The 24,372-nt window shown below is 36.9% G+C and overlaps 1 protein-coding gene and 1 long non-coding RNA gene across 4 annotated transcripts in view; one reads left to right on the forward strand and one right to left on the reverse strand.

Moving 5' to 3' along the window:
* The window catches only part of Foxo (forkhead box, sub-group O), a 157,180-nt gene that overhangs the window by 66,546 nt on the left and 66,262 nt on the right, over positions 1-24,372 (forward strand). The window lies entirely within an intron of this gene.
* LOC140675037 (uncharacterized) overlaps positions 16,975-24,372 on the reverse strand; it is an 84,876-nt gene continuing 77,478 nt past the window's right edge. Inside the window, exon 4 of the long non-coding RNA XR_012048308.1 lies at positions 16,975-17,480. This is a non-coding gene — a long non-coding RNA (uncharacterized lncRNA). The remainder of the gene's footprint in view (positions 17,481-24,372) is intronic.

Below are 24,372 nucleotides of genomic sequence, written 5' to 3' on the forward strand. Positions count from 1 at the left end.
GTGTGTCCCTATTAAAATTTAGCGGCCGACTAACAGGCATAGCTTGCGTCGTATAACCTCGAAATAGTTCGTTTATATGCAAATACAATGGGCGATACAATGGCGGGCGCGAGTGATACGCGAGAATGGTTTGCGCAAACCCGCACATGATAGTATACAAATGATAAAATTGCATCAACCATAATAATATGCGCATGCGCACGTTTAATATTCGCTGCCATAAGTGCTCGATCATCATCACTTTTTGTCCACCTCACATGGGGCGGTTAATATCGACGTTTATGCCCGGCATGATCGTATCACGGGGATGATGGTCCCGCTAAATCTGTATTTACTCGCCGCATTTATCCGTGTAATTGTGTGAGAGAAGGATTCGCGCGCTTCTCTATTTTGTATTTTGTCGAAAGCGAGCATATTTAAAGTTTCTCCCTCTGAATCGTTAAACAAATAAATTTGAATACCGCCGAGATTTATCGGTCGACCGATGCCCTTATTAGCGAAAATGCAATAATAAGGTATCATAATTTTGATACGTCTACATTTTTTTTTTAAAGCAAATATTTTTTTGAAAAATTAAATACTTTAATTTTGAATAATTAATTCATAATTAAAAGCGAAAGAAATTGAAATACATTTTTTCTACTTGAAATTTTTTTTTTATTTTACGTTGCTAAAGAGATACTGTTATAATTGCGTGTTTTTTCATATTTTATTTCTACACTAAATCGTGCTTATTTTGGAGACTAAAATTAACGCGTGAAACATTATTTTATCACAGCCGGCGAATAATTTCAAGAAGACGCGCTGTCGCGTTGCATCGCGCGTTCGAGACCTTATGACCTACTGCGAAATCGCGCAGTGTAATTTGCCGTGGCGGCGTTATCGGCAAAGTGCGAGTTTGCATACTTTATTTCGTTTTCAGACGAAATCAGTAGACGATAGAGAGAGAGAGAGAGAGAGAGAGAGAAAAGAGAGAAAGGGAAAACAGCGCAAAGCGATTCTCGTCATTTGTCATTAAACGGCCATTTCTTTCAAGTGCGCGGTGGTTAACGTTTTATATCGCGAAAGATCTAACCGATCATCGGCCGTCCCGATCTTGCCGCCCAGCTCTCTTAGTAATTTTTACTGCGACATGCGCGCACGTGCGGTTGCATTATTGATGAGATAATTGACTCGCCGTATTTATGACGCGCGATGCATAGTGCGCGTTAACCCTTTCAGTGTCGAAGGCTTTACTTATGGAGAAAAAAATCAGAATTTTTCTAGAAACGTGTCTAAATAATCTTTACGCGTTCCACAAATTGTTACAACACATTTTCATGTTAAAGTAATGTAATAATAGTGTTAGATAAGAATATAATTGTTCGAGTTACGATAAGAAAATAGAATTTACTCGTATAAGAAACTGCAGCAATGTAAAGAGTAATAAAATTTTAGTAGTGAAAATAATTTAATATTTATGATATAGTAGTTAATAACAATTAATAATATTAATAATTAATAAATAGTTTGTATATGTTTTATATTTCATACGTAATACAAATAGAAGGAATATTGTAAATGGTAATAGAAAGAAGTGAAATAAAGAGAAAAATGATAAAAATGATGAGAATTGTGTACATAACAAGCCGTATATGTGGCTACGAAAAATTAGTATTTTATACGGAGAAGTAAGCAGAGTGAGAGAATATTGAATGAAATTATAGGCGGAAAAACACGAGATATAATGGGCTGGCAAAAGGGTTAATGACATTGCAGCGTCGAACAGAGAAGAGACTCGATCGTTCGTGCACGACCGCAAAGACACCGATTAATTCATTGTAAATGAGAGAATACAGAATCGTGTATCGCGCACAAATTTTCGGGATATTAATATCGCGTTTTAGTACGCGATGTATCACATGTACAGAGCGACGAAGCGTCGCGCTGTTGTGTTGTACAGCGACGATTCGAAGGTTAATATTGTAATATTCATATTTTATGCATATTGCGCGGCTGCGGCGGATATTTCTGTGATGTTGCGACGATACACGAGCGAGCCCCCATGATACATCGCGAAAATCTAGAAATAAAATATTTAACGGCGTAAAATTCATTCGCTTTATATCCAAATCATTTTCGAATGAATTATTGCTAGGATCATCCTTGATATATTATACATTTATCATTACAAATCATATATCAATATATTATTTTTTCTTATTTTTAGATCTTAAATAATTTAGATATTCATAAGTACAATTTTTTTTATTTACAGAGTAAACAAATTTGCAATGTACGAGTAAATTTCAAGTCGTTTTACTTGAGTAAAATGCGAATATAAAGTTATATAGAGAGAGCGTTGTCCTTTCAAATATTTGGCGAAAGCACGATGAAGCTGTCATAGAGCTATTCTTATCACACTTTTGGGATTAAGAGGGCTTATGGTAATCGTGGCCTGGCAATCGATCCTCGACGTACAGTTCCCTTCTCTTCGCACCCTTTCAAACCGTCTCATTCTCACCGCTTTCCGGCTTTGTGCACGCGGATAATTCTACCGATCAGTAATATCACGGCATGCACGCCGAGCGTGCATTATGTTATCGCGATAAGTATCGCTCGGGATTTTTCCATCTTCGATATATATAAGTATTGTACTACGGGGTAAAGCGTGCGAAACCGTACACCGGTCAAAATAAAGCCGTATCAAAATAGAAATCAAACGAGGAAGAGAAAGGAGGAGGAATAATTTTTCCATCTTTCTACACTACCTAGTAATCCGAAAACTTGAATGTATGAAATTACAGTCAGCAATGCAGGAAATACGGTTAATTTACCTTCCGGTACTTTTCGCGGTACTTCGAGAGCTCTCGCGATTCTTTTCAATTAAGGAGAAATTAAAGTCACTGCGTTGTACATTGTCTTTCGAAATGCAATTCGCGCGGTCTTTTCTTTTTTCTCTCTTCTCGTTTTATTAAATATGTAGAAAAGGAATCGCGATGTACTTCCACTCGAGAGAAGTAACCGATCCGTGATGATAATTTTCTCAATTTCGTAATATTCCGTGAAAGATATTGAGGAAAATGTAGCCAACAGACAGATTTGGGTTAATTCGTATGCGAGACTTAACATCTCAAAACGAAGTTAATTCATCATAATGTTCACAATAATTGAGCTCAGATTTATGAAGAGTTGTCGGAAGAGACCAAAGGAGTCCGTCTGGTTCTTCCGCAAAACGGCTTCGCCGAAGATTTGCCGACCGCTTTATTAGCATCTCGCCAAACGCACACTTCCCACGCAATGTGGGTTCCCACCGTATATACTTTGCTCGCTCTTTTATTCTTTTCGTCTTCTTCGTATTTTCCTTCTACTTCTCTTGGCGCGCGCTTTGTCGAAGAGACGTCTACCCTTTCCTCCCCTCTTCCCTACCGCCGTGGAGTCTTTATGCAAATGCAATGCTCAGTTTTGAGTTCCTTAGCATGCTCCTTTTCTTGCGTCGTAATCAAAATTTTATGGTCCGCCCGCCCGCCTATCCTTCACACGCATGTACGTCGTACGTACATACATGTACACGCGTAGCACCAAGTTGCCGCCATACAAAGCTGCATATTATAAACGCGAGGACAAAGCGCATATTCGCGTGTTCGCTGCACTTTTCGAATGCTAATGGCTAATCTGGAGTCGGATGCAATTTCGGGTTGCGCGGGATATCGCCACTTGGCAACGGCAACGCATTGTAGACAATATGCTAATCCACGGACGAATCCTCCGCGAATTTCGGCGCAACGTGCTTCTACGCAATGCATGCCAAATGATTCGGTGGTTGTCGTTTACCTTCTGTTAAAACAGCATAATTCACGTGAATCTGAAAAAAAATTGCACTTTAATGGAGCCTTTTTTCGCAACTTTTAGAGCCATGAGGTTAAATCCATTTTTGGTTAAAATTATTAAGTCTGTTTAAAGTTAAACCAGAAGAATAGATAATTTTATATTTGTTATTATCCACTTTCAATTCTAGAGTTTTTAAAATATTTAATAATAAATAAAAATAAATATTTCGCCATAAAAAATGTTTTTGCTAATAAACGTGAATATTTTCATATTTCAATATCTCTATCTTGTTAATCATAAATTTATCAATATAATAATAATATAACAATAATAAAAATAATATATATATATATATATATATATATATATATATATATATATATATACAAAAGAATAAAAATATAAAAAATAAAATATATAAAAATGATACATATAATATATAAAATATATATAAAATGTTATTTTAATTATTTTGCAAAACATCCTAATGTCAGTTACCTTTATGTTTTTTGTCTCGATAATCGGAAGACGTCTATTTTGGTTATGCACAGCAGACTCGTTATAGACTATCACGTTGCAGCAAAAGCGTAGACGAGAATCTGCTCAGCGGGTATAGGCGAGTTCGGCACGGCAGAGTAGAGTTAAGAAGATTAGGAGAGTGGTCAGCGAAGCTTCAGCTAACGCCATTACGATTAAGAATGCTTCATTATGTACGAGCTGACCGATTATGGACGTTGACCGCGCTCACTACAGAGCTACCTTGTACCATATCGAGTGGTAGTTCGTTAAACATCGGGGATGAGAGTCTATTATGCAATTAACCCACGTCGAAGAGCACCCTCCCTTTTTTCACCCCCCCCCCTCTACCACCACTTTCCCTTCTTCCTTTTTCGACGACCATTTCCCGCGCCCTTTTTTCCACGCATTCGTTACATCGATATGCACATTTGGCGTTGCAATATTAATATAATATTTTCTTCGAGAGAGTGTATTTTATCATATTATTATACATGTACAATAATTAATATTTTGGAACTTGACACATGAAACAGATACATACAATATCAATTTTTATATCAAAATTTAATATTAATTTTAATATATGTATATCAAAATTGGAGAAAATGATTTAAAATTTAAAATTTTTAAAGAATTTGATAGGTTAAATATTAAAATTGATTTTTTAATTAAAATTTCTGAAATAAATTGCGATTAAACATTTGAATCTTGAGATCAATTTTTGAACCAAATAATGAAGCAAGAATGACGGATAGTTCCCTTTAATAGTCATTCCTTCTCTAAGCCACTAATTATATTAACATTAACATGAAATCTGTGTTTTATACGTGTGTTCGCGCAAGTGGAAACATTTTAATTGGTGTACTTCGAGAGAGGATTGCAAAAGAGAGTGTCATGCATTTAATTTCCGCGTTCTCGTCTAATACTTCCTTTACCGCTCTCTTCTTTATAACCTTTTTCTCATACCAGTCCTGCGCGAGGGAAAGCTCCACGGCTATCTAGATGAGAAAACAGGTGAGATATCGCGAAGAGAGAGAGGAACTTGAGGGAGGAAGGGCCAAACGAAAGGCTATACGAGAAAGGAAGATGAAGAAGCTTGTTACGCGAGGGGTGAGAGATTCATCACGAGGGACCGATGCTAATTTGCTACGTATTACGCGAGGTTTACGCCTCCCAACCCTCTAGCATTCCTCGTTTCCCCCTGTGGACCTTTATCGTTTTCTCTCCTTGCGAGACCAACCACCACCTGTCTTCCGTTTCTACGCAGAAAGGCAAAGAGCTTCCGTCGTTAGTATCGACTCTCTTTAACGCGAGAATTCTAAGATTTCTTTTCTATGCTTCTGATATCTTTTACATGAAGAAACGATGCTCTTCAAGTCAAGAGGGCGAATATGTCGATGATATGATTTTTAATAAATATATATATATATATATATAATGTATATATTTTTTTTAAATAATAAATATAACACGATCTTTTATCGATACAATACGAATTATATTAATTATAGAGAATCGCAATTAAAATTTGTACTCTAAATATATTTAACAACAATTTTGCCGCATTATAATAATTAATAATAGAAATGAAAGAATTATAATTTTATAGCGTCTGAATAAAAAAAAATCTATATTTATATATATATATATATATATATATATATATATATATATATATATATATATATATTCTGTATTAAACTTCATGAATAGACTTATCTTTAGCACAATTTTAATTTCGCTAAACAATAAAATTATTAACATTAACGATGACATTTCTAAAAAGGTCTAAAAAGAAAAAATAAAATTTTTAAAATATATTTTGTTCGATTACTCGTGTACCACCTTGTACATCTGGTGTGAACGCTCGCATGCGATTGTACGAGTACATAAATCGTCGTGATAAAGAACGCGGAATTACGAGATGCACTCGGTTGTAGCGAGAGCTTCGAGAACGTGAGGCGAAACGCTGATTGAGAGGCGCTGCCTAGCAACTGGTGTCCTCGCAACCTTTTTCCCTTTCTCCCTCCCTCCCTCCCTCCCTCTCTCTCTCCCTCTTTCTCTCTTTCCGTCCCGTTGCAACCCCCTGCGAGCTCTCGCTTATCCCCTTGACGGCTTCACAGTCCCTACGACGCACCGTTTCCACCACCGTGAAAGCGAACGACGACGCATCCGCGATTCACGATGCACCTCTCCTCTTCACGCGCGAGCGATACAGACTCTTGAATAGGATAAACGACACCCTTATTGACGATTTAAACGATATCTATGGTAAAATGATTGATGGTCCATTAGAAATAATGCATTAATATATAATTGTAACACGCGATGCTTTTATGTTATTATGATAGCGCGAGTAAGTTCCTTCCTTATTTTTGATATATTTTAAATATTATTAATATTTTCAATAACAATTATACATTTTGTATACATAATAGAAAAAAGTGATATGAAATTTTGATATTTTTATAAAAATCAAGATATGTTATTATTAGATTTTAATTCTATTATACACTTATACTTATTGTTAGTTATCATAAATTAAGATGATTTATTAATCAAACGGAGAATAATTTCTATGATGTTGTTTAAGCACAGCTTCTTTCTTCGTTTATTTGGAATAATATGTTTTTCGCGAAATGTCAACACAGTATTCGAGAATTTTCAAAGCGTTTGAAATAAGCAGGCTCATCTATTACATTATCCAATGGGGATTTTTTCCATCGTTGTTTACTTTTCCATCCCGCACTTTTCTCTGTACTGATTCAGTGTTTTTCGATGCGCGCGCATGTTTTGCGTCGCGTATACATATATATGTTCATTTTAATAATTAGATAAAACGCGCGAATTAAAAGTAATTAAAATGGATCCCGGCGAACATGGCCGCGCGCATTCGACAGAGATTAATAACGATTGATGCTACACTTGTAATCATAATTAAGTATGGATGAATCATATCCGCCGCAGGAATGCAATAACGTTTTGTGTAATGGAGATGGCAAAGTTGATTGGAACATATTTGATGGATTTTACGTGCTTCGCTGATTGGAGCGGGCTATGAGCTCGCGCACGAAAATTGTATGTTTCTCTCGTACAATTGGAATCCGAATTCATAATTCTTCCGATTAATGTGCATTATCGTTGAAACTCGTCAAAATTCCGAGATGCGAGAATAAAATATTCAGAAAGCGCGATCAATTGCCGACGATATCCAGCGCGAAAGAGCAGAATTTCTCAGATATTTATAATAACATTAATATTATGTCGTATGAGATAGCACCGTTAAATTATAATAGAAACATGCAATATCGAGAGATTTTAGTTACGAATGCCATTAAAAAAGCTATTAAGAATTATTTTTGCATTTTATATTTCCTTATATATTCATTTTAATTTATCGTGGATCACATTTCATTTTTTCCCTTCTTTATACATGTCTATTTTAACTTTGACTTTGAAATATATTTTACTTAAAACATAAAGTTTTATATTTCCACAAGCGAAAAGAATGTAATCGATATATAAAACAAGAATATTTTTATCAAATAATTAATGAAGAAATATTTCAAAGTATAGAATTCATTTATTAAAGATTCATTTAATAGACATGAAATACGAAGAACATCTTATATATATATATATATATATATATATATATATATATATATATATATATATATTCATAATTATATACCTATACGTTTATAAATAAGTACATTGTTTCTACTTTTAGTATTAATAAACATATCTAAATAAAATTCAATAATAATTATATATATATAATATTAAGTAATATTTTATAATAATATTATTTCTTTCATGTGCATATAGTTGTAAGAAAAGCTAATAAGATATCTAAAAACTTGTTTGAACATGACAGAGATTCAAATAGACAAACAACTCGTGCGCGTAAATTTCCGTTTCTGTAATTTTAGCCTAATTATTTACGCGACGTAAATCTTGGCGTTCGTTATCCAGTACATGAAGGTTTTTTGCAATTTGAGCCGAATCCCTTGCCTGTTACGCGCGTGCCATACGAGTTATTATTTTCCCGCCTATACCGTATGGAAGGGTGGACTTGTGTAGGTGAAGAAAGGTCGTCCCTCGAGGGTAGGTAGGTCGAACCCGAAGAGTGCCACTGTGACGGTCAGGGTGGGAGGGGGGGGAAGGTAAAAGGTAGAGGGTAAGGGATGTCACACTTGTTGCTCCTTCCTGAAACCCCTCGGCCGGGTTGTGTTGGTACACCAGTCTTTACAGGCGAAAACATGCTCGCCCTCTTTGTCTGCATTTGTGTGTGTGTGTGTGTGTATGTGTGCGTGTGTGTTTGCGCGGTGGCGATTTATGCAACCACAATTCCCCGAAAAGAACCGCACGTCCCCTAATGAATTCGCTAAATTTGATTGCGCTTTAAGGGAGCTTTTACGCGGTCTCGGGCGCTTCATCAAACTATAGTTGAGGACGAAATATTGAATATAGAGTCTGTTAATGATGAATCGAATCAAAAGATTCTCCAATGATTTATTCTGAAATTTAAATTACATTGCTGCAAAGTAAATTTATTTTATATTCTGATATTTTTACCTCTCTTTAATTATCTCTGATTTTAAAGATTATGATATCGATATAGCAAGACATAATAATGACAAGATAGTAACAATATCATGACCTACACAAATTTTATAATTGTCTGTGATTATGAAAAATAAATCACTTATCTGATGTTACCTTTGATTTACCATATCTGACGATATCATCTATCCTTATATTTTGTTTCTTTATTTTATGCATTAAAAAATAATCTTCAATAATTTAATAGAAATAAGTATATATGAAAATAATTAATCTTAATACGCATTAATCTCTGCTAAAATTTCATAAGTATGATATTATTCAATTTTAATTTTATTACATATACGTATTTAGTTATTATAAATTAAGATGATTTATTAATCAAGCGGGGAATAATTTCTATTAATGTTGTTTAAGCACAGCTTCTTTCTTCGTTTATCTTTCCTATAATGATATAGAATTAATTTGTACAATAATAAATTTCTCGTTTATTTGTAGATCAAATAAATCATTTTCCAATGTTTTTCAATACGTATGTATATATATATATATATATATATATATATATATATATATATATATATATACACATACAATAAAAAAAGCTCGAATACACCGATCGCAAAAATCTATATAGCAAGTGCTAATTCTTGTTCCCGATGCGCATGATTAATTTAGCTTCCTCCAATTCGCGCGAGTAGGCTCTTTCATAGAATCTGGCACAGTTACTGACAGCACATTGTATTTTGAACGACTCTGCGTTCGAGCTGGTATCGAGGAAGACCTCTAGCGCGGAGAGCAGTTGCGGAATCCTTCGACGGAACGCAGCTGTGTAATTCATCGGTTTCCGGCAGATCCCTCCCTCCTCCCCCTCCCCATCTATCCCCGTATCCCGGTGTTTCCAGCATTTAATACATTACTACGCGCGTGTCGTCGTAAGCGGACGCGGCATATTCGCAGACGAGAGAGCTCCGCTATCGGTGGCTAATGAATTTCATTTGGCTCGTTGCGCGCGACGCGACGGAGTGAGCGCAAATTACTACGGGTGCAAGGCGCGCAGGAAATTTAATCGGGCTTAATTACTGCCTGGGCTCTTCCGCAGCGCCGTCGATAATCGACTAAAACATGTCGAATCGGTCAATTCGATGCCGAGAGAGAGAGAGAGAGAGAGAGAGAGAGAGAGAGAGAGAGAGAGAGAGAGAGAGAGAGAGAGAGAAAGATTCGCGGATATACTGCGTTTCACATCTCTTTCTCTCCTTTTCTCTCTCTCGTTGATCGGTGCATATTAAATTAATCGCAAGCTGCCCAAAAGAGAGAGAAAGAGAGAGAGAGAAAGAGAGCAGAGGCTCGTGTTGCAGGTAGCTATTTATCGTATCGGTGACAGTACTCGCGTCGATGCGTCTCTCTAACTGCGACGTGTCACGCAAAGTGCACGCGCTGCAGCTGCTATCCGTAAATTGATCAGCCCTCCATTTTCTATCGCTGCAATTGCGCTTGTCAATCTAGCGCTAGAAATGCGGCTCGAAACGCGGCGGCGATCGTGTTGGCCGATAATTATGGATTCGCGCTCGACGTATCAGTGAATATAAATCAGATGTGATAAGTGATGAAGCTGAGAAAACGCGCCAAAGACGACTGATATGAAAATTAAATTTGAACGAGGTCAAGTCTGTGTACACATGAATTTATCGTGTATCTGTTACGAAGATACGATCGTTGTAAAAAGTTATGAGGTATACATATACGAAGTATAAAGATATTGTCAATAAATGACAATAAATTGTTAAGATAACGATAAAATATACGTCATTTTATTGACGTGTTATTTCAAATTTCATTAAAAATATATCGTAGGTATTAGTATAATGAGAAATATATGACGTTTGACATGTACATATGTAGTTGAATAATATATACGATGTGCATAAAAATATCAATATAATCGCGAGAACTTTAAAATATTTCCAAAAGCTGAATCTGAGAATGTGTCCAATCGTCTTTTTATATTTATTTCTGCAAGGTGTCTATTCAAATCTTGTAAAACAATTATCTGAAAATTCCCTAATTTTGCAGATATTTTTGTTAAAAAATCCAACTAAACAGAATATTTTAAAAATCTTTCGGTTCTACTTTTTAAAATAAGTTTCAAGTGCTAAATTTGTAAATGTGCTAATGAAAATTGAATAATATTGTATAATATTTTCATTCTTTTTATCCCTAAAAATTACAATAAAAACTATGTACTTGTATATTCAATATTTTGTGAAAACGTTGAATATAAACAGAGAAATAGATATATAATTTATAATATATTTTAAACATATAATTTACCTGACTTGCCGACTCTTAATAATATCAGAGCAAAATTATTAAAGATATAATTTTTAAAAAAATTTCGTGTTTCCCTTATTTTTCAAAAAAAAAAAAAAAAAAAAAAAAAAAAAAAAAAAAAGAAAAGAAAAGAAAAGAAAGAACCCCCTGAAAATTCCAGGTTTTCCAGAAAATAGAGACCCTGTAACCGTTAACCGAAAATTTCGAAATTATTGATTATCGAGTTAGAATTCAGCTAATTGCGAGAATGAATTTCCTTTCTCGGCAGGAAATTAATTTCCACGCTTTCAAAGCCAGAAGAGCCGTCTCGATGGCTGCAAAATTTGAATAATGACTATGTTATGAGTACTTTACCTGTCGAAGGAACTCGTCTTGTTTCGAACCCCCATGTTGACTTAGCCCTTTATCCCTAAAAAATCCCGACGATCCCGACGTGACGAGCTCAAGGAACCCGTTAATTTCTTGACGACCGAAAACGGCAATTAATCAGACTCCGCTTCATCGGATTGTTTCGCACCGTCTTGTTCACCCTTCTCCTTTCCGCCCTACTAACTTTCGCTCGAGATAATTTTTCATGAATTTAATCTTTGCCTCTCCTCCCCCTCTCTTCGTGTACTCGTGTAATGTCATGGCATTTGCCCGTCGACATTCTTACTTCGCTTGTTTTCGACCGCGGTCGACCCTCGATTAACGATCGTTTAATCACGTCGCTGATATTGCGGCTATAAAATTCTACGCGACTATAAAAACAGCTGTAAAGTATAGATCTTTTCTTTTATATATTCAAATAGTTATTTATTTAAAGCAGTAAACCACGTTTAGAGAATTAAACTAACCAACTTTTATATACATTCAACTTTTTTTCTAAAATTTATTTTATATTATTTTATATTGCAATAAATTGTTTCTCAAAAAAAAAAAAAAAAAAAAAAAAAAAAAAAGTATAAAACTTGGAGATACATAATTCGCATCGTCTTTGAGAGGTGCGTCTCTGAGGGTCAATGACATGAAAACGCGCGATAAAAAGGCGCGTTGTTTTGTCGGGATTCAGCCCAGCCGCATCGCTCACGACAACGCGATATGCGAATGCATAATATTTTTTCCGAGCGCCTACTTTATAATGTCATTCCGGGGAATCCGATAGTCCTTACTTCGCCGAATGAAACGGTACGCCGGGTAGGGTCTCTAAGTATTTATCCGTGAGAGGGAAAGAGAGAGGGAGAGTAAGCCAGCTACCGAGGTGCGAGCGCGCCTTAAACACGCGTGCACAAGCACGTCGGTTCCTTTTTCGCCGCTGTAATTGAACACGCCGAGCTGACTCCCGAACGTGATATCGTCGATAACGGATTGCGCAGCGCGTAGGTATATTCGCTTAATGAAAACAAATCGTCTTCCACATCGTTACCAACCTACTACCACCTCGATCCGTCCCCGCGAAATTTGCACTGCGAATCGTATTATTACCAGCGGCAGTGTTTCTTCTCCTCTTTTTTTTTTTTTTTTTTTTTTTTAATCTTTTTGCTCACTCGACCCACGCGAAGTTCCAATCCAGCTAACCGCGGCTCGAAACAACATAATTTTTCTTGAAAATGCTTCCAGCCGTGTTCGACGCTTGTATCGAGATATTCCAGATAAATCAACGATATTTTACCGACGTTAAATTATTTTTTGAGAAAATATAAGGAACGAAAAATAAAAAAAATTAAGCTGTGGAATAATTATTTTATTTCTTATTTTATTTATTATTCGTGATCACACAATTTATACTTGTGGATTTAATTGTTAATTCGCGCCATTACTCTAACGAAAATCATAATATCGTCAATCGAGAAACATGTAAAAACAAACATCTCTGTTGTAAAAACAAAGCTGGATAATTGATAGCAAAATACATTTTGTAAAATTGCATATAAATGTGCGTGAATACATTCGAAACAAATAACAAAAAAAAACAATATATACGAGCACACATTGTGGATTGATAATTAATTACGATCGCATTAATATATATTCGTCGCTTCGGCCTATAATTAATCCGTTCATCGAAAAGAAACTAAGATAATCGATGTCGCGAATGCATATCGATAACGTATACCGGTGAATTATTTGACACATGGCAGTTTGTCGTGCCGTTCGCCCGTTAATCGTCGAGCTTTGTTATAAAACCATGAGATTCCGCATAATTAATGACGATGAAATCGGCAACGCTGCTGCGAGTCACGTGGCTGCATGTTTTATTCAGCGGCCGCCTAACGAGTTAACGAGGAACGAGTTAACAAGGTTAACGTTAATCGGGCAATTAGTGTGTGACGTTAATCGTGATTTAGGGACGGGTTACACGCAGGTGAGCCGCCGCCACCAGCCAGCTCAACGCGGTCAACCCAAGGTTCGCTGCACATAATTCAACAGGTGGGTTGTTGCGAGGTAGGCTTACGAGGGTCCTCTACTTGCGCGTCACTTCAGCTTCCTCAACCCCGATTAAATTACCTACCTACCTCCCTACCTATCTACCTACCCTTGTCTCGGCATCCTCTCTCTATCCCCGCCACATTGCTCGTTTACCAAGCCGAGAGAATTCGATCCTCGTTCATGCTCGCTCACGTACCGAGAGAGAGTGCACTTTTAAGCATCTATCTCTCCAATTCTTTTCCAACCTTTCTCGTGCAACCTCGCAAACTCCATTGTTTTATATTTGATAAATATATTTATTACATATATTTATTACATACATACATACAAATATATATTTATTTATTTAGTTATTAAATATAAAATAATTATTATTTTATTATATATTAAATATATTTATACATATATCTATAATATATAATTTTATTTAACTATATAATTTAATTCAATAATTGATTATTATTCAATGAAACAAATGATGCAGAACTTTATAGTTTGAAAACTTTTAATTAAATAATTTTCTTTGAAAAAAAAAACAATTACATTTGCGTTTAAAAATATTTTTTACATTAATTTTTGGACCTGTAAATTTTCATTAAAAGAATTTTAAAAATTATTTTTTATAAATAAAGAAAGGCGCTACATATTAGAGACGCGAACAAGAAACGATTCGCGGCAATTCCGTAAATTAATAAGCGCAAACGAAAGAGAGAGAGAGCGAGAGAGAGAGAGAGAGAGAGAGAGAGAGAGAGAGAGAGAGAGAGAGAGAAAGTAAATGTAGCGCGAAGAACAAACGCATATAGGATAGGAATTCCTAAATAACACTTTTTAGACAAGCAGTAGAATTGAACGGAACTCATTGGCGAGTCTGGTACTATCGCCTCTCTACGTAACGGATATTACACTGACGACCATAAAAATTAAATCGGCAAACTTTCGGTCCCACAACGTCGGGCAGCCAATGGCGAAAGAGCGGAAGGATACGCGGTGTGCGGGGAACGATAAACCTTTATTACTTCTCGCAGCGGTTTCCGCGTCGATGCCGCGAAATGGAGCGCTTAAGTTAACGTGCGAATCGCGTTTCTATCGATCTTTCGCCATCGGTTTGCACTGCAGCATCTATGATTACTCGATATAATGATTCTTGCATATTCGCAATAAATTTCAGAAATCAATCGTGAAAAAAGTGTGTATCTCAAAGTAAAAAAAAAAAAATATTCAATATCTATCTATTTTACTGAATTTTGTTTTACATTGATAAATGTCGCGATTAGCGACTTAATATTAGATATATTTTTATGAAAAATCTGTTAGGAGAGATAAAAATGAGGGGAAGGAGGGAGGAGAAAGAAAAAAAAAATTAGGCAATGTTAAATAAGAGAGAATGAATTAATATAAGAAATACTGCGGTTACATAACCAAGCAGAATATTTCATTTTTTATAAAATCATTAATTTCAATTGATTTGATAAATTACTTGAGATAATGCATACAATAATTACAGAATTTAGAATAAGCTAATCTTAAATCTATCAGCTAATTTCTTAATGACTGATTAAATTTTTCTTTCCTAGCTCTCGTGTTACTTAGAAGTTTAATCATAGTTCAATTAAACTTTTCTCCAATTAGACTAATCAGATATTAAGATGATGGAGTTAAAGGATAATTGCTTGTTGAAACTGTTTCTAAATATAGTTATAATTAATCAAAATGCATAACTCTTCGACTCTGACGACAGATTGTTGAAATGGTTCATCGTAAATTGAAGATTACCGCGAAAAGAGATCATCATCATTATTTCTCTCACATTTGGATTTTTTTTCAGTCGCGTTAAAGGATGATCTCTTCTCATGCGCGTTCCTTGTAAATTTAACGATTTAGAGCGTAACCGACAGAATGACAAACTACTGTTTCCACGCGCATGACAATACAGCATACGACTGTAGCGTTCTACAATACTACATCATTATAAGCAATTTCAGCGGGGCCAACAAAATCGGGAGCTGTTACAAAACTAGTTTTATCGGAAATGTCGCTTCTTGTGCTGCACTCTCTCGAACTTCTGCTGGGAAACATATTTCTCTGCGTTTATATGTCTTCTAGGCAGCATTTTATATCCAAAATTGACATTACCTTCCCCGAAATTTATGGGACGAATAATGCGAAAATTTGAAAGTTGGAAAATTTCGAGCTTTTGCTTGATTTCACAAATTCGTGGAATACAATTTACAGTGATCTATTCGAAACACAGACAAGTGTCTATATAGATGTAGAAATGTATCCTTGATATTTAAAACTCAGAAATAATTTTATAGAAGCTCAAAAGCATTAATTTCACATGATACTTGACGTTAATAAATGATATTAAAACTGTAGCTTGAATTACGTGAAATTGATGTAGCGTTCATATAATAAATTGATCAAAATTATTAAAAATTATAATCGTTGACAGAAAAGTACGATAGAAAATGCGTTATTATGTACGATTTAAAAGATTTCGCAATTATTACAAGTTATTACGATATTTAAAATAATTCTAACGTCAATTATTTTTCTCACTGAAAAATAGAAAGAAAATATACATATACATATATACTATATTTTACGGAATAAAATCGAATTTTATAAATACTTTTCAGAGAACTTTAAAACACTGTGTAGAACAGTTTTCCTTCGTCCTCCCATAAAAGTGGATTTGCTCGGTTTTCGCACTCAGGCTTTCGATCCCGCGATCCACTTTACACACGATCGTCGTTCCGGAAGATATATCAAGATCCAACGTCCGTCCATCGAGCGTCTCTAAGTTCCATCCTTTCCCTATATAATCCCCGAGCAAAGTTCGCGGAACTGGTTCGCGGAATCTCGCACACGCAGCTCGCCGCATCTCCGGGATGCACGGGGGGAGCGAGATGGATGCATTCAAAATCCGGGAAAGGGAATCTCCGGGTGGGGAGGGGGGTGGGGAGGGGAAGGGGTGGGGGAGAGGGAAACAGCGTTCGAGGAGGAACGGAGGAAGCGAGAAGACGCGCGAGCGGAAGATGGAAGTTTCGAAGGTGCAGGAAGGTGGTCGGTCGTCGTAGGGGTCGTATCTCGCCGACTGCTACTGGGGGTAGGTGAGCGTCGAGTCGAGGGAAGAAAAATGATCCATTAATCTGAAACCCAAAGTCTGGCGGCGCCGGGCGTCGCGGCGGCGGCGGCGGTGGCGGCGGCAGTGGCGGCGGCAGTGGCGGCGGCGTCGACGGCGTCGGCGGCGTCGGCCGTGTAGGTATGGTGGTTTCGGGTGGCGCGCATCCCCACGACTCGTGCTCTCTCTGTCTCTCTCTCTCTCTCTCTCTCGTAGAATCTTCCTTGGCTTCGTCTTCTTCTCTTGCACTTTCTCTTCTTCTTCTCTCTCTCTCTCTCTTCGACACATACTCGTGCGAAGCGAGAGTGCGTGTTCGTGCACGCGAACGACTCGAAGAAGTGTGGTGATCTCCTCTCACGAAGTCGAGCAAGTGGAAGAGGATGGCGAAGGGCAGACTAAGAAATAGATCGACCAGAGAGAGAGAGAGAGGCGGAAACGCAGCGATGTCGAGGTGTCGAGACGAGAGACGACCGGCGGTGGTAGCCGCATCTGAATCCCAAATTTGACGCAGCTACCATCGCGTCGGTGATTAAAGAGTTGGGAGTCGATGTCGATTGGTAGCGTTGGATGTCAGACTTGCTGCTTCTTCCCTCGGGGGTAATAGCCTCGTGGCGATTTCGAGACTGAGGCTGAGATCGTTTGACCGTATCGATTACGCGATAATTGTGGAAGATGGACTCTGGATTCCGTCGAGTTCAGTGGTCTCAGAATTCATTGCCTAAAAAAAAAAAGTAACATCTCTTGTATTTATTAAATTTTTGTTGGCAGCTGTTTGTAATATAAATAATGTAGAAAATTCGTAATTTCCTAGAAGAGCTTAACGTTTCGAATTCTAATAAAATTTCATTTCTAAATCTTTTTATCATTCATAAAATTCATCAATTTTTTTACGGTTACCAAGTACACCTCGATGGTAATCGGTATAATTTTCCGACGGATCGTTCGATAGAAATTACAATCGAAGCCGCAAAGCGTTAATGTTGAAGATCGGTCAGGAAGGTAGAAAACGTTCGGAGGGGAAGAAACGGGATAAAAACGTTCGATGTTCAACCAGCCGAGCATGCAATCAGTGTCAGAGATATCAAAAGTTTCACTCTCATCGACTTTTTCCGAGTTCCCGAACGAGTTCGACGAGGGGGCGGCAAATCGTCGCTTTTTCTTTCCCCTTCTTCCCACCCCACCTTCTTTCTTCTTTCCCTATCTCATTCTCTTTCGGTGACGCTGCTCTCGCCCAGCCATAAACGGCTCTAGCTCGTAATTTAAAATAAAGGAAGCATAACCGTGCATCTTAAACTCGGCTACGGACTCGCCGGCGGCGCTGAAGCGAAAGACGAAGCGAGAGAGAGAGAGAGAAAAGCAGAGAGAGAGAGAGAGAGAGGTGGAATGAAGCTCTGCGGAAAAGAGCAGCAAAAGAGCGGGGTGAAAAGAAACGAGAAAGGCGGAGAGGAGGAACGACTCGTTGAACTATTAGTGGCACGCCATTACCCCACGATGCATTCATAACAGCCACCACGCCACAGAGAGAGCGTGGTTCTCTCCCTCAATTTCGCGACTACGAGACTCCGAGAAAGAGAGACGGACGGCTTGTCGGCCGACTAAAGGCAGGAAATGAAATAAAGCTCGCGCGAGAAGCTCGAAACTGTTGCGACGCGTCGATGGACAAGCGTTCATCCTCAACGAAGAGTGAGACATCAAGAGAGAGAATAAATAAGAATACGGCGCAGTGGACGTTATAATTATTGTCTAGATAGGTCATAAATTTTTCATCATCGATATGTATACAAGTTGTTTTCGTACTTCATCCGAATACATTCAAATTATATTTTTAGCCACGTACTTGAGTAACGACAATTAAAAATAAAAAAAAAAAGGAGAAAGAATTTTTGCAACAAAATATCCAACATAAACATATACATTTTTGGAAAAAAAAAAAGGTAGAATCGGTCTCAAAGATTTCTTCAAAAATGACACTTTAAAAACTTTTATTATCTTCTTATCGAAATGTGATAAATAAAATCGCAGATATGATATCGATGAGTGTATATTTGATTGTAAAAAAAAAAAAAAAAAAAAAAAAAGAAAAAGAACACGTGACGAAAGAAAATTGCGCATTCTCGCAAATAAATCTCCCAGTTTCAGCAATTAAAAGCATTAAAACATTGTTAAATGGGAGAAACATTTCGTGCTGACTACCCGACGTCAAAGTGGCACAACTATTCGCGCAACAGCGAGAGCTAGTTATACCGCAGTAACCATTTTGGAACAGAGCAACGTTTAATGGGAGCGCAGCGACTCGTTAATTAAGAGACTTTGCCCGTCCGTCCGTCTGGACGAAGTACAACGAGCGGCCTTGAAGCGTAGGGACAAAGGGATGTGGGTCAACTGTTATTCGCCTCATGATCACGAGAAATATGGATTAACTCGGCCAGCTTAAACCTTAATTTTTCTGCCGGTTCTCTCAGAGAAGTGTCCCAGAAACGCGCGTTTTCATTCTCGATGATCGAGAGCGGATGTCATCGCCAAGTTTCTCCAAGTTTCAGCGTCTATCGCATTGAGATAAATTGGTCTCGAACTGAAAAATTATTACTTTTTATAACTTGAAACAAATTTATATTCTCGAGAGGTACATTAAAATAATTTAAATCGACGTAAAATATATAACACACACGAGAACGAGATATAATCGCGAAATTAATATATTCTCCTGCAACCCACGCTTCCTTAGTTTACATGCTTCTGTTATATTCTTTTATATAAAATTGCGGGAAAAACGACATTTTGTTTGATTTTCGACGTCATATTGTTCAGGCGCGATTCAACATCTCGCCCACCGAAGAGCCACGACTTTTCATTGTTCGCGTTTTCTTATTTCCTCCGCCCGTTCTGCGATCTTAAACTTCAAGGCGCTGTTAAATCGCACGACTCTATTCATCACTCACTGCCTTCCGTTTCCTCCGGTGGCGATACCGCGCCAAATCATAAATTTTGCAAATCCTTGAATGCGGTTTGCCGCAGATTGAGCGTAAAGGTTATTTCGAAAATAGTAAGAGCAGATTTTTAGCTTCTCTTTTACACGTCAATTTTTTTCAGTTATTCACGTAATTCGAACTCAAAGAACAATTAGAGAGCGCATGTGCCATCGTATCTTTACATATAATGGTAAAGACCATGAACTTTTGCTCTGAACAGTTTCCATAAATATTAGTTAAGGCTAATGGATTCTCTCGCGTCCTCTTTTAGAACAGGAAACGGACAGAAAGTCAGTTAAAGTTCAATTAACTTTATTTAACATTTATAGAAACTGTCATATATACAGTTTGCGTCAGAATAGTTGAAACATTTTATGTTTTGTCGTAACCCTTTCTCCCCTCTCTCTCCTCTGTAACAATAAGTTTATTTCTAGAGATATATGTAAAAATCGCAGTACACACACACACACATACACACACACACACACACACACACACACACACACACACACACACACACACACACACACACACACACACACACACACACACACACACACACACACACACACACACATATATATATATATATATATATATATATATAATCTTTATTTACTTTAATCAACGGGAAACAAATCTTGAAATAATGATTGTTCGTAAATTAATTTACTGTATTATATTGTACTTTATAGTACTTTTGACTAATTTATTAAGTTTAATATTTCATTAATTTTAGGGAAAATTTTTACAGAGAACACATTTAATATTTTATCACTATTTCCTTCATATACGTCGCGTCTCTTAATATGTGTAGAAATAAATTTAATCAATATGTACAGAGGGCTTACGTAATGAATATTGTCATATACATTTGTTTATGTAATTTTTTTGTATCTTTTAGAAATGTTAAAAATTATTCAAAACTACTTATTTTAGATATTTCGTTAATCTTTTTGGTATTTTTTTTTTCCTTGAAAAATTCTCTAACATTCATTAAAATTCAAAAATTGACTAATACTCGTTAAAAATCGCTTTTTCCGAAAAATTATATATGTGTACAGATTTCTAATATTTACTATCATCTACGTTCATTTACATAATTTCTTTTTCTCTTTTAAAAATTCTAAAAATTGCAAAACTACTTCGAAACATTTCGTTGATCCTCTCACTATGATTTTTGAAAAATTCTGTAAACACTCGTTAAAATTTGCTTTCCTCAAAAAAAGTTCCAAATTCCAAAGTTCGAAACGGCAGTATTGATAGGTGCTTCACGCGACATGTGCGATCGATCAGCAGTCGCGATTTCGGATCCCATCGTTCGACGACGAACGATCGATCGATCAGAGTCCGTGTTCGCGTTATCAGGTACGAATCGCCCATGGTCGGATTCTCACGGTACTCGGCGGAGGTGACTGGCGCTGCCAATTGATCCCCAATTTCCCTGCCACTTGCTATGCAGCCTACGCAATGGCATTCCGGGCGAGTTCGCGCGCGAATATACCTAGTATACGTCCGAGCGAACAGAGGCACGGTGGCCTCGGTACCGTAGTCCCAGTAGTCGCAGTAGTCGCGAGTAGTAGTCTAGAGTGAGTTGACCCTGGCTTGCTTGCAATTGATCTCAATTAGATCTCCCTCTTCTTCCCCCTGGTTCTCTCTCTCTCTCTCTCTCTCTCTCCCTCTCTTTCTCTGGTTTTCTCGCTTATTCCCTTCATCACGCGTCCTGCTCTGCGAGCTCGATTTTTCTCGCCTCTCTTCGCCTTCGGTCGAGGTGATTTCTCTTCGGTCTTCTCTCCTTTTCCTTCTCTTCGATGCAACTTGTGTATCGTTATGCAATTCAGGCATTCGCAGCGAGATTGTTTCTCTCTCTCTCTCTCTCTCTCTCTCTCTCTCTTTTTCTCTCTTCCTCTCCTCCCGTCCCATGTTGATCGCCGTCTCGCATCCTGCGTGCGATCGATATCTTTGTACCCGTGTCAGTCAAGCATCGTCGTTGCCGAGACGAGCGGATCGCTCTTTGTCAGACCCGATTATAGAGTAGTATCTGATAAGGTTCTTTGGGAATTGTCCTCGCCGTTTGTGGCATTTTATCTCAAATTTACATTGAATCTCTCTCTTTCTCTCTCTCTCTCTCTCTCTCTCTCTCTCTCTCTCTCTCTCTCTCTCTCTCTCTCTCTCTCTCTTTTCAGCAGGTTTTTTTTCGATCTTATGACATGGGAAACATTGCTAATTAATAGTACAGAAAATAAAATAATAAAATATGTAAAATAATAAAAAATAATCTTTATAATGAAATAGTATATGATGCAAATTAATAATTTAATTATTTTCTTATACATATATGTATGAATATTTAAATTTTTTTAAGTGAAATCATGTAAAAATTTTCATATTAATTGTAAGAATTTAATGAAATCTTATATCTGTCAAAAATATAATATATCTGTCAGGGATAAAGGAAAATAATTAAGTGTTGTTTCAGCAATAAATTAGATTTGCATAAAAATCGCGATGATAATTCGACTTATTTATGTGTTGAATATTAAACACTGAAAAAATTGAACGAACAACATGAGTTAATTATTAAAAATGAAACAGTTCGTCAATCATCATATCTTGAAAATCTTTAAATGGCACGTGCCATCGAAATAGATTCCGTATCTATATACGGATGTAGTATCGTATTTAAGTTCAAGGTGTTTCGAAATTGGACTCTTTCAAAACAAACAATGCTACTTTCAAAATAAACAGCTCATATGTCGCCCGCTCGTTTTGCTCGGTAAGCTTTTCACATTAACGCCGTCTTTAGAAAGAATCGAATTTAGCTCGAAATGTTACCTTCGATTAATCGGTTAGCAAGTTTTTAAAAGCAACTCAGCAAACTTTGAGAAACGAGTTGACTAATATTATTAAAGCGAGTAACTTTTGCAGTTTCGATTGATTTAAGCTACTGGGATAGGTAAACAATCCATTAGATATAAAATAACATTTGGTAAAATAATTTTTTAATTATTATATAGATCATAAGACAAACAGACACAGAGAGAGAGAAAGAAAGAGAGAGAGAGAGAGATGTGAAAAAGTCGTTCTCGAGGTAACAACCCCGTATCCTTCAACTTTGAGTAGCTTAATTCGCGTTAAAATTTTGCGTCTTGGAAAGTGCTGTCCAAGTGGCTGTTATTACTACATCTTGTCGCCGTCGGCGAAATTTCCCTAGTAAATCCGTGCCGGAGTTGTTTGGCCGGCTTGTAAGAACGAACCGCGATGAGGAGTGAGATGAAGCAAAAGAAGCGAGAGGACGGCAGAGAAGAGACTGAGAGCAGATGAGGTATCGTTTCGGATGCTCGAAAGTCCAAGTGGCTTACAAATCGCGAATTTCCGTCGCGCCGGCAGCATTTCCGCGTTTTCCCTGGATACGAATGCGTATCTTTTCCTCCCTTTTTGCCCTTCGCTCGTCATCGGCGTTCCCGAATACGAATAGAGAATAGAATACGGTAAGAGAATAAAAAGGATAAGGGCCTGAAAAAAATTCGATCGACGACACATCGATGGTTGTCGAGTTGTTGGGTAATTAAAATGTTTCCAAAATTAAACTTTAGAAATGTAATTAAATTAAACTTTAGGTGCGCTAGGCGATATTTCAAACAAATGTGTATGGTGTAGACTAATTAATGAAATTCTCAGAACTAGAGTGAAAAGTGAAATAGAGAAAGCTATAGATAGACCGCGTTTATAATTTGTAAAGTCAGTTTTAAATAGAATTTCACATTTAAAATAGAGGGAAATATCTGTGACAAAATCTATAATACTTTAATTTTACATCTCTTTTAACATACAGAAAACAAGAAAGTTTGTTGATGTAGTTGCACAATGTTTTCTACATTGAGTAAATATTAATTAAATAAATATATATATTTTTAAAAATGGTCAACATTTTAAAGACAATATCTTTTGCGTTTATTTGAATATCATCATATGATATATTTAGATCAAATTTTTATATATTAAGATATCGAATTTCTTTTATATTTATACATCATAAATGGATTATAAAATAAAATGGTAAATTATTAAAAAAGTTTTAATATTTTTATATTAGACTTGTTACGATCACCAAGCGTAAGAATCACGCTTAATACAACAAATTTGACACTTTTCCACACAATTTCGACGGACAAAGAAATCTGTGCTATTTTTCCGCGGCGCGGCCTGAAAAATCGTGCACATTGATGGGATTAATCTGCCGCCGAGTCGTCGGAGCTTTTAATGCGGAGAGATATTCCTTCGCGCGTATACAACGTTATATATAACAATGCCCGGGACATTTCCTTCAGTTATCCAGCCGTTCGCGAGCGAGCGGAACAGCCGTCGCGAAGAAACGCAAGAAGAACTCTACAGTCGGCAGAAGAGCTATGGGAGAAACTGGGGCCATCAAACAAGCGACGAGGAAAATGCAGAGGAGAAGTACGAGTGTCGGCGAATCCGAGGATCTGTGACATTTGTGAGATTTCTTTTCGCCTTTTTTTTGCCTTGGAATTAACTCGCGAAAACTAAACCTTTGTTCCGGCACTTATAAGAGAGATTGATCAGATATTCTCCGTCGAATTCTTTTTGAAAAACTTATATTGCTTTGAAAAAAAAAAA

Source organism: Anoplolepis gracilipes, chromosome 2, assembly GCF_047496725.1.
Source record: "Anoplolepis gracilipes chromosome 2, ASM4749672v1, whole genome shotgun sequence".
NCBI lineage: Eukaryota > Metazoa > Arthropoda > Insecta > Hymenoptera > Formicidae > Anoplolepis > Anoplolepis gracilipes.